This window comes from Mesoplodon mirus, assembly GCF_964341445.2.
Source record: "Mesoplodon mirus genome assembly, chromosome: 5".
Taxonomy (NCBI): Eukaryota; Metazoa; Chordata; class Mammalia; order Artiodactyla; family Ziphiidae; genus Mesoplodon; species Mesoplodon mirus.
This window is the reverse complement of record NC_138980.1, coordinates 161,188,350-161,204,443: the sequence shown is the minus strand read 5'-3', so window position 1 is coordinate 161,204,443 and position 16,094 is coordinate 161,188,350. Positions and strand designations below refer to the sequence as shown.

The following is a 16,094-nucleotide window of genomic DNA, read 5'->3' as shown; positions in this document are numbered from 1 at the left end:
TTTTTATATTGAAAAATCTTTAAACAATAATTATTACATAGTACTTTAACTTTATATTAAGGATCATTTCATGATAATCTTTGAATGATTTATTATCTCTTTGGTTCTTTCAAGTTGTCAGGCCTTTCTTTAAATCAACGGGGCCTACATCTTTTGGTGAGGATAATACAAGGAAAATATACATGATCCAACTGACTGAAACACTTTACAGCAATAGCAGCCTTGTTACACAGTAAGATTGTCATTAAAGCCCAGTAGATCATGTAGACATAAACTATCTAATCAGCTTTTCATAAAAGATCTAGATATTCATTTCTTTAGTTAAACTGATCTGTAATTAGCCATGTAGTTGTATACTCATTTTAGTTCTATATGAAAGAACAGCAATCGTGAGGTATTGAACTATGAGTTATTGTTTTTTTATAACATAGTAATTTATTGAGGTGCTTTGTATTTTGGTATATATGCACTGTTGTTATAGTTTTATTTTTTAATACATTAGTGGATACTAGCAAAACATTCCTGTCACTTTATCTTTAACATGGAGGACTTGGATCTAAGATATATTTGCTCTGTACTTTTACTGAAATATTTTCTCTGGCAAATTAAAAATGAAGATCAACAAAATTCTGGTTGTTCATATTTATTATCAAAATTGTTTAATTCAAATGAAAATTATTTACTCCAAAACAGTAGATTACTAACTTATTTTTTTACTTCCATTTCCCTAAAATTATTTTAACACTATAATTTTGCACTTCTCCCCATTTTTAAAATTGACCTCTAGATTTTTTCAACTAGAGTACAAAGCATTGCAATAAATACAATTTCTGTCTTATTTTTTTAAAATGTCATTTAAAAAATAAAACTATTCCATCACTATTTTAAATTTATCCTGTGTAATATGAAAATTTCATCACATATTATTTTTAACATAGTGTGTATACTTTGTTTTCTCATTTAACTTGTATTTGCATTCTCTTTCCTACAATATTTCATCTTAATATAATATATACCTTAAGAAGTGTGTTTCTGATCATGCCCACCATATTATCCTTAAAAATTGTAAGCATAATTATATTATTTAAAAGCAATTTATTTTGCCTGATTATAAAACTTTTTTTTCTGGAATTAGTAATCCTTACAACTATTATTAGCAAAAATAATAATAATAATTATAACCCTCTCAATTTTGAAAAACACATTAAAATTGCAATGCAAAAGTTTATAGAGAAGTATTTTTTTCTTTTTTTTCAATTGGACGGAGTGCTGCCTTGTTAATGTAAACTTCTGTGTACACAGATCTTTTGAATTGTCCATGCCTGGGACACCCACAAATGCTTTACCACTGCCTTTTTTGACATTTTACAATGAGTGAAAACTATGACTTATTTCCATAAAGTGAAAAAACAGTGATTGTGGAAAAAAAAAACAGATTGGAATATAGACTATCAATGACATAGGTATATCTTCAAACAAATAAATTCTAGGAAGGAAATAAATTCTTAAAAAATATTGATACCAATACACCTCTTGTGAGGTCTTCATTATACCTCAAGAGTTAAAAACACCCTGATTTGAAGACTTGTCATTCCAGGGAAAGAATTCAAAGACGTTTATTTTCTGAAAATCTCATAAGGTCTTTCACTTTAGACTCTCCAAAGGAGGCATTCCTTCTGAAAGGAATGTTAGATTAATTAAACTAGGAGGCCACTAACTGAGGTAATGCTAATGCTCTGGCAGCATCAAAAACAGCCAAGACATGGAAGCAATCTAAATATCTATCAATGGAGGAATGGATAAAGAAGATGTGGTACATATATACAATGGAATATTACTCAGCCATTAAAAAGAATGAAATAATGCCATTCGCAGTGACATGAATGGACCTAGAGATTGTCATACTGAGTGAAGTAAGTCAGATGAAGAAAAATATCATATGATATCACTCATATGTGGAATCTAACAAAAAATGATACAAATGAACTTACAAAGCAGAAAAAGACTTACAGATTTTGAAAACAAACTTAAGAAACTTATGGAAACAAAGAGGAAACATGAGAAGCAGGGATAAATCAGGAGCTTGGGCTGAACATACACACACCACTATATAAGATAGAGAACCAACCAGGATCTACTGTATAGCACAGGAACATCTACCCAGTATTCTGTGATAACATATATGAGAAAAGAATGTAAAGAAAATGAATATACATATATGTATAACTGAATCACTTTGCTGTACTCCTGAAACTAACACAACATTGTTAATCAACTACACACCAATAAAAAAAAAAATCAAACCAAAACCTAAGCTTGTAAATGTCTCAAACTTACAAGTCAAAACCTGAGGACAACCAATCACAGTCAACTAGGCTTTAAGTTATAGACAATCAATAGTTTGCTTGTTTTGCTTGAGCCTTTTCTCTAAAAAGCCTCCCCCTGAGATTCTGTGGGAGAAGCACTCTTAACAACTTCGAGTTTGGTGCTGCCCAATTTGAATTGATTTTGCTCAAATAAACTTAAATTTTTTAATATGTGTCAATTTATATTTTATCAGAAATAAATTAGTGAAACTCCTATATGAGAAATCAAATAATGGAGAGACCTTCAAGATAGTAGAGGAGTAAGAGGTGGAGATCACCTTACTCCACACAAATACATCAGAAATACATCTACATGTGGAATAACTCCTACTGAACACTGGCAGAAGACTTCAGACTTCCCAAAAGGCAAGAAACTCCCCAGGTACCTGGGTAGGGCAAAAGAAAAAACAGAGACAAAACAATAGAAATAGTACCTGCACCTCTGGGAGGGAGCTGTGAAGGAGGAAGAGTTTCCACACACTAGGAAGCTGCTTAACTGGTAGAAATGGCGGGCAAGCAGGGGGGAAGCTTCGGTGTCACAGAGGAGAGCGTAGCAACAGGGGTGCAGAGGGCAAAGCAGAGAGATTCCCACACAGAGGATCATTACTGACCAGCACTCACCAGGCTGAGAGGCTTGTCTGCTTACCCACTGGGACGGGTAGGGGCTGGGAGCTGAGGCTCCAGCTTCGGAGGTCAGATTCCAGGGAGAGGACTGGGGTTGGCTGCGTGAACACAGCCTGAAGGGGGCTAGTGCAATACAGCAAGCCGGGAGGGAGTCCAGGAAAAATTCTGGAACTGCCTAAGAGGCAAGAGACCATAGTTTCAGGGTGTGCAAGGAGAGGGGATTCAGAGCACTGCCTAACGAGCTCCAGAGATGGGCGCAACCTGTGGCTACCAGCGTGGACACCAGAGATGGGCATGAATTGCTAAGGCTGCTACTGCAGCCACCAAGAAACCTGTGTGCAAGCACAGGTCACTATCCACACCTCTCCTCCCAGGAGCCTGTGCAACCCGCCACTGTCCGGATTCCATGATCCAGGAAAAACTTCTCCAGGAGAACAAACTACACGCCTCAGGCTATTGCAACATCACACCGGCCTCTTCTGCTGCAGACTGACCCCGCCTTCCATACCTTCCAGCCTGAGTGAACCAGAGCGCCCTAATCAGCGGCTACTTTAACCCCATCCTGTCTGAGCTAAAAACAGATGCCCTCAGGTAACCTACATGCAGAGACAAGGCCAAATCCAAAGCTGAGCCCCAGGAGCTAAGCAAACAAAGAAGAGAAAGGGAAATCTCTCCCAGCTGCCTCAGAAGCAGCAGATTAAAGCGTCACAATGAACTTGATGTACTCTGCATCTCTGGAATACCTGAATAGAAAATGAATCCTCCCAAAATAGAGGCAGTAGACTTTGGGAGCAACTGTAGAAATGGGGTTTGCTTTCTGCATCTAATTTGTTTCTGGTTTTATGTTTATCTTAGTTTAGTATTTAGAGATTATTGTCACTGGTAGATTTGTTTATTGATTTGGTTCCTGTCTTTCTTTCTTTTTTAATATATATAAATATATATGTTGTTCCTTTTTTTGTGTGTGTGAGTGTGTATGTGTGTACTTCTTCATGTCATTTCATCTGTATAGCTTTGCATTTACTATTTGTCCTAGGGTTCTGTCTGTCCTTTTTATTTTTATTTTTTAGTATAGTTTCTAACACTTGTTATCACTTGTGGATTTGTTTTTTGGCTTGGTTGCTCACTTCTTGCTTTCCTTCCTTCTTTTATTTTTTCCTTTTCTTATTACTTTAATTTTTTATTTTTAATAATTTTCTTTTACTTTTTATTTTAATAACTTTATTTAATTTTTTTTCTTTCTTTTTTCTCCCATTTCTTCTGACCATGAGGCTGATAGTGTCTTCATGCACTGGCTAGGTGTCAGGCCTGTGCCTCTGGGGTGGGAGAGCTGAGTTTAGGACATTAGTCCACCAGAAACCTCCTATTTCCATGTAATATCAAATGGTGAAAGCTTTCTCAGAGATCTCCATCTCAATGTTAAGACCCAACTCCACTCAATGACCAGCAAGCTACAGTGCTGGACAGCCTATGCCAAACAACTAGCAAGACAGGAACACAACCCCACACATTAACAGAGAGGTTGTCTAAAATCATAATAAGGTCACAGACACCCCAAAACACACCACCAGATGTGTTACTGCCCACCAGAAAGACAAGATCCAAACTCATCTAGCAGAACACAGGCAACAGTCCCCTCCATCAGGAAACCTACACAACACACTGAACCAACCTTAGCCACTGGGGACAGACACCAAAAACAACGGGAACTATGAACCTGCAGCCTGCAAAAAGGAGACCCTAAACACAGTGAGTAAAGCAAAATGAGAAGACAAAGAAACACACAGCAGATGAAGGAGCAAGGTAAAACCCCACTAGACCAAACAAATGCAGAGGAAATAGGCAGTCTACCTGAAAAAGAATTCAAAGTAATGATAGTAAAGATGATCCAAAATCTTGGAAATAGAATGGAGAAAATACAAGAAATAATTAACAAGGACCTAAAACAACTAAGAGCAAACAAACAATAATGAAAAACCCCATAAAGGAAATTAATAATTCTCTAGAAGGAATCAATAGCAGAATAATGGAGGCAGAAGAACAGATAAGTGACCTGGAAGATAAAATAGTGGAAATAACTACTGCAGAGCAGAATAAAGAAAAAGGAATGAAAAGAATTGAGGACAGTCTCAGAGACCCCTGGGACAACATTAAACTCACCAACGTTTCAATTATAGGGGTCCCAGAAGAAGAAGAGAAAAAGAAAGGGACTGAGAAGATATTTGAAGAGATTATAGTTGAAAACTTCCCTAATATGGGAAAGGAAATAGTCAATCGAGTCCAGGAAGCACAGAGAGACCCATACAGGATAAATCCAAGGAGAAACACACCAAGACACATATTAATCAAACTATCAAAAATTAAATACAAAGAAAAAATATTAAAAGCAGCAAGGAAAAATCAACAAATAACATACAAGGGAATCCCCATAATGTTAACAGCTGATCTTTCAGCAGGAACTCTACAAGCCAGAAGGGAGTGGCAGGACATATTTAAAGTGATGAAGGGGAAAAACCTACAGCCAAGATTACTCTACCCAGCAAGGATCTCATTCAGATTTGATGGAGAAATTAAAACCTTTATAGAAAAGCAAAAGCTAAGAGAATTCAGCACAACAAAACCAGGTTTACAACAAACGCTACAGGAAATTCTCTAGGCAGAAAACACAAGAGAAGAAAAAGACTTACAATAACAAACCCAAAACAATTAAGAAAATGGTAATAGGAACATACATATCGATAATAACCGTAAATGTAAATGGATTAAATGCTCCAACCAAAAGACATAGACTGTCTGAATGGATACAAAAAAAAAGACCCATATATACACCATCTACAAGAGACTCACTTCAGACCTAGTGACACATACAGACTGAAAGTGAAGGGATGGAAAAACTTATTCCATGCAAATGTAAATCAAAAGAAAGCTGGAGTAGCTATTCTCATATAGGGAAAAAATTGACTTTAAAATAAAGATCATTACAAGAGACAAAGAAGGCCACTACATAATGATCAAGGTATCAATCCAAGAAGAAGATATAACAATTGTAAATATTTATGTACCCAACATAAGAGCACTTCAATACATAAGGCAAATGTTAACAGCCATAAAAGGGGAAATCAACAGTAACACAATGATAATAAGGGACTTTAATACCTCATTTTCACCAATGGACAGATCATCCAAAATGAAAATAAATAAGGAAACACAAGCTTAAATGACACATTAACAAGATGGACTTAATTGATACTTATAGGACATTCCATCAAAAACAACAGAATACACATTCTTCTCAAGTGCTTATGGAACATTCTCCAGGATAGATCATATCTTGGGTCACAAATCAAACCTTGGTAAATTTAAGAAAATTGAAATCCTATCAAGTATCTTTTCTGACCACAATGCTATGAGACTAGATATCAATTACAGGAAAAAATCTGTAAAAAATACAGATACATGGAGGCTAAACAATGCAGTACTAAATAACCAAGAGATCACTGAAGAAATCAAAAAATACTTAGAAACAAATGACAATGAAAACACTCTGACCCAAAACCTATGGGATGTAGCAAATGAAGTTCTAAGAGGGAAGTTTATATCAGTACAAACCTACCTCAAGAAACAAGAAACAACTCAAATAAAAAACCTAACCTTACACCTGAGCAATTACAGAAAGAAAAACAAAGAACACCCAAAGTTAGCAAAAGGAAAGAAATCATAAAGATCAGATCAGAAATACATGAAAAAGAAATGAAGGAAACAATAGCAAAGATCAATAAAACCAAAGCTTGCTCTTTGAGAAGATAAACGAAATTGATAAACCATTAGCCAGACACATCAAGAAAAAAAAAGGGGAAGGCTCAAATCAATAGAATTAGAAATGAAAAAGGAGAAGTAACAACTGACACGTCAGATATACAAAGGATCATGAGAAATTGCTACAAGCAACTATATGCCTATAAAATGGACAACCTGGAAGAAATGGACAAATTCTTAGAAAAGCACAACCTTCCGAGACTGAACCAGGTAGAAATAGAAAATATAAACAGACAAATCACAAGCACTGAAACTGAGACTGTGATTAAAAATCTTCCAACAAATAAAAGCCCAGGGCCATATGGCTTCACAGGCGAATTCTATCAAACATTTAAGAAGAGCTAACACATATCCTTCTCAAACTCTTCCAAAATATATCAGAGGGAGGAACACTCCCAAACTCATTCTACGAGGCCACCATCACCCAGATGAAGATGTCCCTCAAAATTCATAGGTTGAAGCCATAACTCTTAATACCTTAAAAAGTGAATATATTTGGAGATTGGGCTCTTAGAGAGGTAATTAAGGTAAAATTAGGTATTGTGGGTATGACCTAACCAAACAATGATTGGTGTCTTTATAATTACAGGAGTTTAGCATACAGGCAACACACAGACTGAAGGGCAATGACTAGAGGACACAAAATTAGAATTAATTTTTTATGGAGAAAGATCTCCAGAGTCAAGTTACAAGAGAAAATTTGGAGAGAAAATGTTTCATTATACAGTTTACTATTAATACTGGTAATAAATGCTGGGTTTTTTTCTTTTTTTTAATCCAAGGAAATAGGCTGTCCTCATTTTAATTCTCTTACATATTGTGGGCACGTAAGGTCTAGTGCTTATACTGTTCTTGGGAGAAAGGAAAAAGGCCTGCAAATGTTTTTTGTTGCTGATTAACTATCAGAGCTTTCTCTCTGTGAACTGTTCTTCTCACCCAAGAAGATAATTTCAGAGGCAATCACTGAATATTAAAATTAATCTGAATATTAGCAAACTCATACAGGAAACCAAGCACAATTACCAGACTAAACTTTTAACACTTAGATTTTTTAAATAAAATTTAAACATTTGCTTTGTTGGCAGAAAATATAATTTTAAACTCAAATTCAAATAAATAATATATGATTTGGCAAAACCATTGGTCAGCCTCTGCCTTACATTTCTACTTTATTATTACAAATATCAGGAAATAAATTTGTTATTTTGGTCAGTGTCTGATAATTTCTACATGTGTAACATTTTTCTTTGTGATTCAATGAGAAAAAAAAAAAACAAATTTTCAATACATCACTGGCCAAAGGATTTCAAACAGACATTTAATAGACTTAAATCAAAAATATCTATAAAACATCCACAAACTTGCTTTTACAAAAAACAAATAAAATGTAATTTCTACCAAATTAATTGGTGAAATGAAAACATTTTATCATACATTATATTAGTGTCCATGTTGAATAACAGATGTATCGCAAAGAGTGTTTTAGGAATTTAAATTGGTGCAACTGCCCCCTTTACACGCCACCCCTCTTACACAGTCAGGCTGAGCTAGCACCCAGACCTGGAATAGGGCTGTAGCCTCTGCCGTGCCCACCGCCTCCCGCCACCTCCGGACCATGGACCCCCGCAAAATGACCGAGCTTCGAGTCTTTCTGAAAGTGTGCAAGCAGGACCTGAGCGTTCTGCACAATGAGGAAATGCACTTCCTGAGGGAGTGGGGGGAGAGCATGGGGGGTAAAATACCACCTGCTACTCATAAAACTAAATTGGGAGAAAATACCAAGGAAGAAAAAACAGTAAGAAGGCAGAGGAAAACATAAATACAGACGAACCATCAAGTGAGGAAAGTGATCTAGAAACTGACAATGAAGATGTGATTGAACCAGACACTGATGCCCCTCAAGAAATGGGAGTTGAAAATGTAGAGATAACTGAGAATTTGATGGATAAGGCAAAAGATAAAAGAAAAGTGGCTGCCATTGATGCCCTAAATGATGGTGAACTACAGAAAGCCGTTGACTTGTTCACAGATGCCATGAAGCTAAATCCTCGTTTGGTTATTCTGTATGCCAAGAGAGCCAGTGTCTTCATCAAATTACAGAAGCCAAATGCTGCCATCCGAGACTGTGACAGAGCTATTGAAATCAATCCTGATTCAGCTCAGCCATACAAGTGGTGAGGGAAAGCACACAGACTTTTGAGCCTTCAGGAAGAAGCTGCCCATGATCTTGCCCTTGCCTGTAAACTGGCTTATGATGAAGATGCTAGTGCAATGCTAAAAGAAGTTCAGCCACGGGCCCAGAAAATTTCTGAACCTCGGAGAAAGTATGAGCGAAAACGTGAAGAGTGAGAGGTCAAAGAAAGAATAGAAAGGGTCAAGAAGGCTCAGGAAGAACATGAGAGAGCCCCCAGTGAGGAAGAAGCCAGACGACAATCAGGGGCTCAGTATTGCTCTTTTCCAGGTGGCTTTCCTGACGGAATGCCTGGTAATTTTCCTGGAGGAACGCCTGGAATGGGAGGGGGCATGTCTGGAATGGCAGGAATACCTGGGCTCAATGAAATTCTTAGTGATCCAGAGGTTCTTGCAGCCATGCAGGATCCAGAAGTTATGGTGGCCTTCCAGGTTGTGGCTCAGAACCCGGCAAATATGTCAAAATATCAGAGCAACCCAAAGGTTATGAATCTCATCAGTAAATTGTTGGTCAAATTTGGAGGTCAAGCAGAATGCCCTTCTGACAAATAAAGCCCCTGCTGAAGGAAAATCAACTTAGATCACCTAATGGATGTCACAATAATACAAACCAGTGTTACCTCTGACCTCATGAAGAAAGTGGGGTGCTTTGAAGATAATCCCTACCCCTCTGCTCCAAATGCAGCTGAAACACTTTACAGTGGCTTGCCATTAGGGTATTCATTCAGATATGTTTTCCTACTAGAAATTAAAAACTTTAAACAATTTTTAAACCTTAAAAATGTTTAAAACAAAAGGGTATGTTAATCCCTACATTTTTCTTTACTAATCAGTTTGTTTTTTTACCTTTGAGTTAATTAGGCAAGGAAGATATTTCAGTATGGAAGAGTCATTGTTCAAGTTTGAGTGAAATAAAGATTTATTAGTGGGAGGCAAATGTAACATTTAAATAGATAAGGTTTGAGTTGGATATATGGTCACTGAATCATTTTGATTTGTCTTTTTAATTGCTTTATTATTATTATTTTTAATGATTTGCTTCATAGAACTATTGGGAAACCAGTATTGCAGTAGGACCTGGGTAGTGACTGGAAGTACTTGGCAAGGCAGCAACAATCTTACTACATTTTAAATAATGTGTACCCTTGGGCAGATGCATTTAAATCTTACACTGGGGTGAATGGATGACTTTTATACAGCTGCAGTAAAATTGGATTACTTAAAAATAAATAAATAAATAAATAGGTGCAGGTGTTTTGGGAAACAATTTGGTATTAGCTCTTTTTTATCTATATATAATCTTGGCCCTGGTATTTTTACATTCAGAAATTCATCCTATAGGTAAATATGTGCATGTATTTAAAAATATAGCCATGGTTATGTGTTTCAGTGCATTTAATAGCAAAAAGTTTAAAACAACTTGTGTCCATCCACAGGAAACTTGTTAAAATAAATAAAGTGGGCCCTTTTTTCATGATTCTTTTACACCATTGAAAAAAATGAAGTAGATACAGTATATACTAATACAGGGAAATATGTATTATATAATAGAAAGAATCAAAAAATGTTTGCCGAACAACATTAAGCTATTAATTTGCCTTCTGGAAAAAAAAAAAAAAACATTTTTGGTTCCACATCTTCCATCAGCTACTACCCATATTACTGCTCCCCTTCACAACCAAACACTTTTGAATAATTAATTGTCTGTCACTAAATCCTTTCCCATTCTCTCTTCAGCTGTAGTTGTCCCTGCTACACTACTAAAATCTCCCCTTGACAAAAATCACCAATGACCTCAAATTGGCTAAAACCAATGGTCAGTTATCAATGTTCACTTTATTTGACCTGACTGATAAATAGCAGATAACTGACACTATCCATTCTCTTAGAAATTCTTATTTTGCCTTTTTTAATTGAAATATATTTGATGTATAATGTTGTGTGTATATATATAAGGTGTACAACACATTAATTTGATACATTTATATGTTGTAGTATGATTGCCATTGTAGCAATAGTCCCTCTATCACATCGTATAATTATTCTCTCTTTTTGTGATGGGAAAATTAAGATCTAGTCTCTTGGCAGGTTTGATGATTATAGTACAATATTGCTGTCTATATTCCCTATACTGTGCATTAGGACTTATTTATCTACTAGTTGTAAGTTTGTACCCTTAAACAACATCTTTTTGCCTTACATTTCACTTAACACACTCTTCTTCCTTTCCTTCTATCTGGTATGTGACGTGTTCTAAATCTTCTTTACTGACTTCTACTCATCTCTTATTATTGGAGTGACCAGTGATCATTCCTTCTACCTCTTATTTCTATGAAATTATTTTCTTGGTGCTCTTAGTTACATGGTTTCAAACAATACTTATATGTTGAGAACTATCCCCTGAATCTCACACTCTGTGTACAAATAAAACATCTGACTGAACATCATTTATTAAACAAAAGTGATATCAACTTCGGGCTTCTTAATTCATGTGAATTACACTGCTTTTTATTATAACACATATCTTAATGCTGCCCTTGACCTACCTTTCTTTTTTTTTTTTTTTTTTTTGCGGTACGCAGGCCTCTCACTGCTGTGGCCTCTCCCGTTGCGGATCACAGGCTCTGGATGCGCAGGCTCAGCAGCCATGGCTCACGGGCCCAGCCGCTCCATGGCATATGGGATCCTCCTAGACTGGGGCACGAACCCGTATCCCCTCAATCGGCAGGCGGACTCTCAACCACTGCGCCACCAGGGAGGCCCTACCTTTCTTTTTATATTCATCTCTTTACTTAAAGATTTCCACTCATTATCAAGCAGAATGAGATAGTTTTGTTTATTCTTTAGGAATTAATTATGATTGTTAAGTCAGATTTCGGTATAGATAGACAATATGTCACTGCACATGATGTAGATGCTATTCTAAAGGGATGTGTTAAGGGAAGCAACATAGTTAAGTGTTTACTATTGCCTAGATAGTGATTTAGATATATGTACAGAGGGGAGTAAATGTTTTGATCATGCTGTTTTCCCTGCAATGTTTTAATATAGTGCTATTTGGATGCCAGGATTTGGGATGTAATATTTTGATCATAAAACATGCTTTTATATTTATGAATACAAATTAAGTAAAAAACCAAAAACCTTTCCAATATTATGGATTAATTTTTATTAAAAAATTACTTTCCATCATGAAACTTTCACTACCAAGATAGTATTAGTATTCTGTATGGATAAACATACTTCTATATGGATAAACATACTTCTCATACATTATTATTTAATGTTAATTTAAATTAGTTTGTTTTAATTATTTTCAACCTAAACATTATACTTAGTTTTTACAAAATGTCACAATAAATACTACAATAATATTTTTCTTATTTGTGTTTCAGATTCAATTTTCCTGGATCAAAGTAGCCAATCTAAATTTTAAAGTTCTGATTTGATTCTTTCCTCAATTTTTAATAAATAGCAAATGTTATTGATGCCATTTTAGTCACTAAAATGTATGGTTTGGAAATTATACTTGTAATAATTATTATCATTATGCTGCTGATTTAAATTAATCTGTGAGAAAATTGTGAGAATCTTGAGAGATAACTAGGTTATTTTTTTATGATCAAAATGTTTAATCCTAATTATATCATTTATCAGTAACTGCCATTCTTTCCAGTGAGGAAAACTAAAATAGCAGGATCAAAATATTTGGGGGACAAAATTTTCAGTGTCCAAATGAATGATTTAAAATGGAGGGACAAATATTTTATTTTAAAAACATAATTCTATTGCAATAAAATAAGTATATTGCAGAAGCATAAGTGGTAGGCTTAAATGATAGTGCAAAGATATTTCTTCTACTGTTGCTCTAACTTTATTCAGTGGGCTAAGTTTAACCTGCCATGGATAACTTTTCTGATTACTCTTTGCTCCTTAGATCAGGTTAAATTTGCCAAACAATCTCATTTCAGTAATATAAAATGTCTAGTTCATTAAGCATTCTGAATTTTTAGTTTAATATTGTCTTCTTCATGAATAACAGCTGACAAAGTGTTGTAGTCCTAAAACATGGGAAGGGGGTAAAAAATCCTTTTTCCCCAACCCCAATTTTCAACTACCTGCTTTGTTTTAACTAACTAGCTCCTATTTCTAACAGGTCAGGGTAGTAGAAATAGAGAGGGAGGAAGAAGGAGGAATAACAGTAAATTCTCACTTGACTAAAGCAGTTTTAAAACTGGCTTCTCAATCTTTCATCCAGATGACATATAAAACTTATTTATTATTGTTTTGAGGCAACATTTGTATGTCTTCTTTGGAGACATTTTTGTCATTAGAAATCTCTCACTTGTCGATGTTAGTAATGCACTCCCAGGAATGCAATGATACATTCAGCTTCTTCCTACTGAAGTCGCTTGCTCCTCCAAGTACCATTTTGGGCAGGATTTAATTTGATCTCGCACTAGTTGTCCCTCACATATTGTCTATATTGTGCTCCACAAGAAGCACACTCAAGCAGTAAGAATCTGTCCCCAGATAGCCGCGTCCCTTGTGTTTTCTTCAGCAGCTAAACACACTTTCTCAAATTTTAAAATCAGTTGAAAAGTGTTAAAAACTAGCCCATTGGATCTCCCAACCCCAACTGCAGTAGCCTTATATCCTGTTTCCTGAGTGGGCTATATCCTAAGCTTTTCTCTCTAATTCTGAGTTTGGGGGGAAATCCCCCACCTTCCAAAATTGTAGAGAAAAAAGTTCATAGCAAATCAGCAGCTCTCTATGGATAAATTATCTTCCAAATCCTCCAATAACCCTTATTTATATCTTTAATATGGGTTACAGTTTTAAGAGTGGTGTAGCTAGTTTTCAGTATGTTGCTTGAAGACTTGTAATTTTGTTTTGGCAAGTAACCATGGTGTATCTTATCAATATTATCTGTTGCCTTGGGCTGAACTTCCAATTAAATATTCTACTTCTGAGTGTATATCCAAAGGAAATGAAAACAAGATATTGAAAATATATCTTCACTACCATGTTTCTTGCAGCAGTATTCACAATAGCATATGGAAATAATTTAAGTGTATGGCAAGGGATGAAGAGATTAAGAGAATGACTATATATATATATATATATATATATATATATACACACACACACACACACACATAAGGGAATATTATTCAGCCATGAGAGAGAAGGAAATCCTACCATTTGTGATCACATGAAAGGACCTTGAGAGCATTATGCTAAGTGAGGTAAGTCAGACAGAGAAAGACAAATATTGTTTAATATCACTTGTATGTGAAATCTAAGAAGGCCAAACTCAGAAAACAAGAGAGTAGAATGGTGGTTACCAGGGCCTAGGGGGAGGGGATATTATGGAGATGCAGTTTATGGGTGCAAACTTGCAACCAGTAGGTAGATAAGTTCTTGAAATCTAATACAGAACATAGTGATTATAATCGACAGAACTGTATTATAAATTTCAAAGCTGCTAAGAGACTAGATCTTAACTTTTCTCGCTACAAAAAAGAAATAATTACGTGACATGATAGAGGTACCAGCTAACACTACAGTGGAAATCATTTTGTAATATATAAATGTATCAAATCAACATGTTGTATTCTTTAAAATTACTCAGTGTTATTTTGTAATAACCTATAAGGGAAAAGAATCAAAAAAGAATATATATATATATATATATATATATATATATATATATATATATATATATATATCTGAATCACTGTGCTGTACACTAACACGACTTTGTAAGGCAACTTACTTCAATTTAAAAAATAAATAAAATTACTTAATGTTGTATATCAGTTATATCTCAAAATTAAAAACTAAATAAAAAATGTCATACTTATTTTGAAAAATCTTTACAGTTGGAATTATACTTTCTTCTTTTACATTTGTGAAAAAGACAATTCAAAGAAGTTAACTATTAAATTCCATAGTTAACAGGAGTTACAGCAGCTATTTGAAGCCAAATTTTTCTACCTATTTTTATTGTGTCTATGTAATGTCTGTAGTAAAACAAAACATGCAATGCAGTTAAATTGATCTTATCTCTATATAATGTGTATATGAATATGTGTAAACAAATATTTATGCTGCATCATTCCATGTATTTTATTTCCAACTAATCCCTTTGAAATTTTCATACTGACATCAGTTAATACACTGCCTTCAATAGTTAAAAACAGGATTAGCAAATCATTCTCATTTGCAGTGATCATCAGCATGCTACTATTTCTCTAACCAGATTAGCAATGTATTTATACATTATAGCTTTGGAGGTACGAGCCATTAATTACACATGCCCAGTGGCTGACATGTGATTAATTAGAAGTGGGAAAACTATTCTTCAGGTGACCAGAAAACTCCTTCCCCTTGTCAATGTTTATCTCTTTTTGTAAGTTGTATTATCCCAGAAGATATAGGAAATAATATTAAAGAAAAGAAAGTTCACCCAGAAATTTTGACAGTCAAGTTCTTGGACATATTTAGAGGCTCAATGCCAAAGTTATTTGAGAAACTGAATCAAGATTATACCAAAAAGGAAAGCTGCAGGCTAATTTTACTTATAAATATTAAAGAAAAAATTAAGAGTATGGGAATTTTTTATTGTTTAGTTTACAATATCATAAATAAGTTTCTATATTAAGGACTGTGGTGAACTAAAAATCAAAATATTCTTTTCATAATTATATCCTTAGTCAACTTCCAAAAATACAATTAAAGTCCATTCTTAATCTCAACATTATAAGGCTTTCATATTTTCTTCAATGTCAAGTCTCAGGGTTTTTATAGCATGAGAATGAATCTATGCTCTAGTTTAAGGTCAATTGCATTTTGTTTTTTGTTTAAACTTGTACCTGCAATCTTTGCATTTATTTATTCTATACAAGATTATTCAGCTATTTTATTGGTGTCAAAATCTTCCAATCATCTTATGATCATAAGAACAAAATCTTTTTTACAGTGCTTAAAATTGTCACAGACAAGGTAGTCATTAATATCTACCTTCATATTTGAAAACTTTTTAAAATGTGAAGATTAAAATTACTAAGTTTTTAATAATGATTCAGCTTAATG

At 34.7% G+C, this 16,094-nt stretch overlaps 1 pseudogene across 1 annotated transcript; it reads left to right on the top strand.

The window, feature by feature from the left end:
- The first annotated feature begins 8,065 nt into the window (after window positions 1–8,065).
- On the top strand, window positions 8,066–9,548 carry LOC309805415 (hsc70-interacting protein-like; annotated as a pseudogene). Its single transcript has one exon. The product of its transcript is annotated as a hsc70-interacting protein-like (transcript).
- Window positions 9,549–16,094: the final 6,546 nt, after the last annotated feature.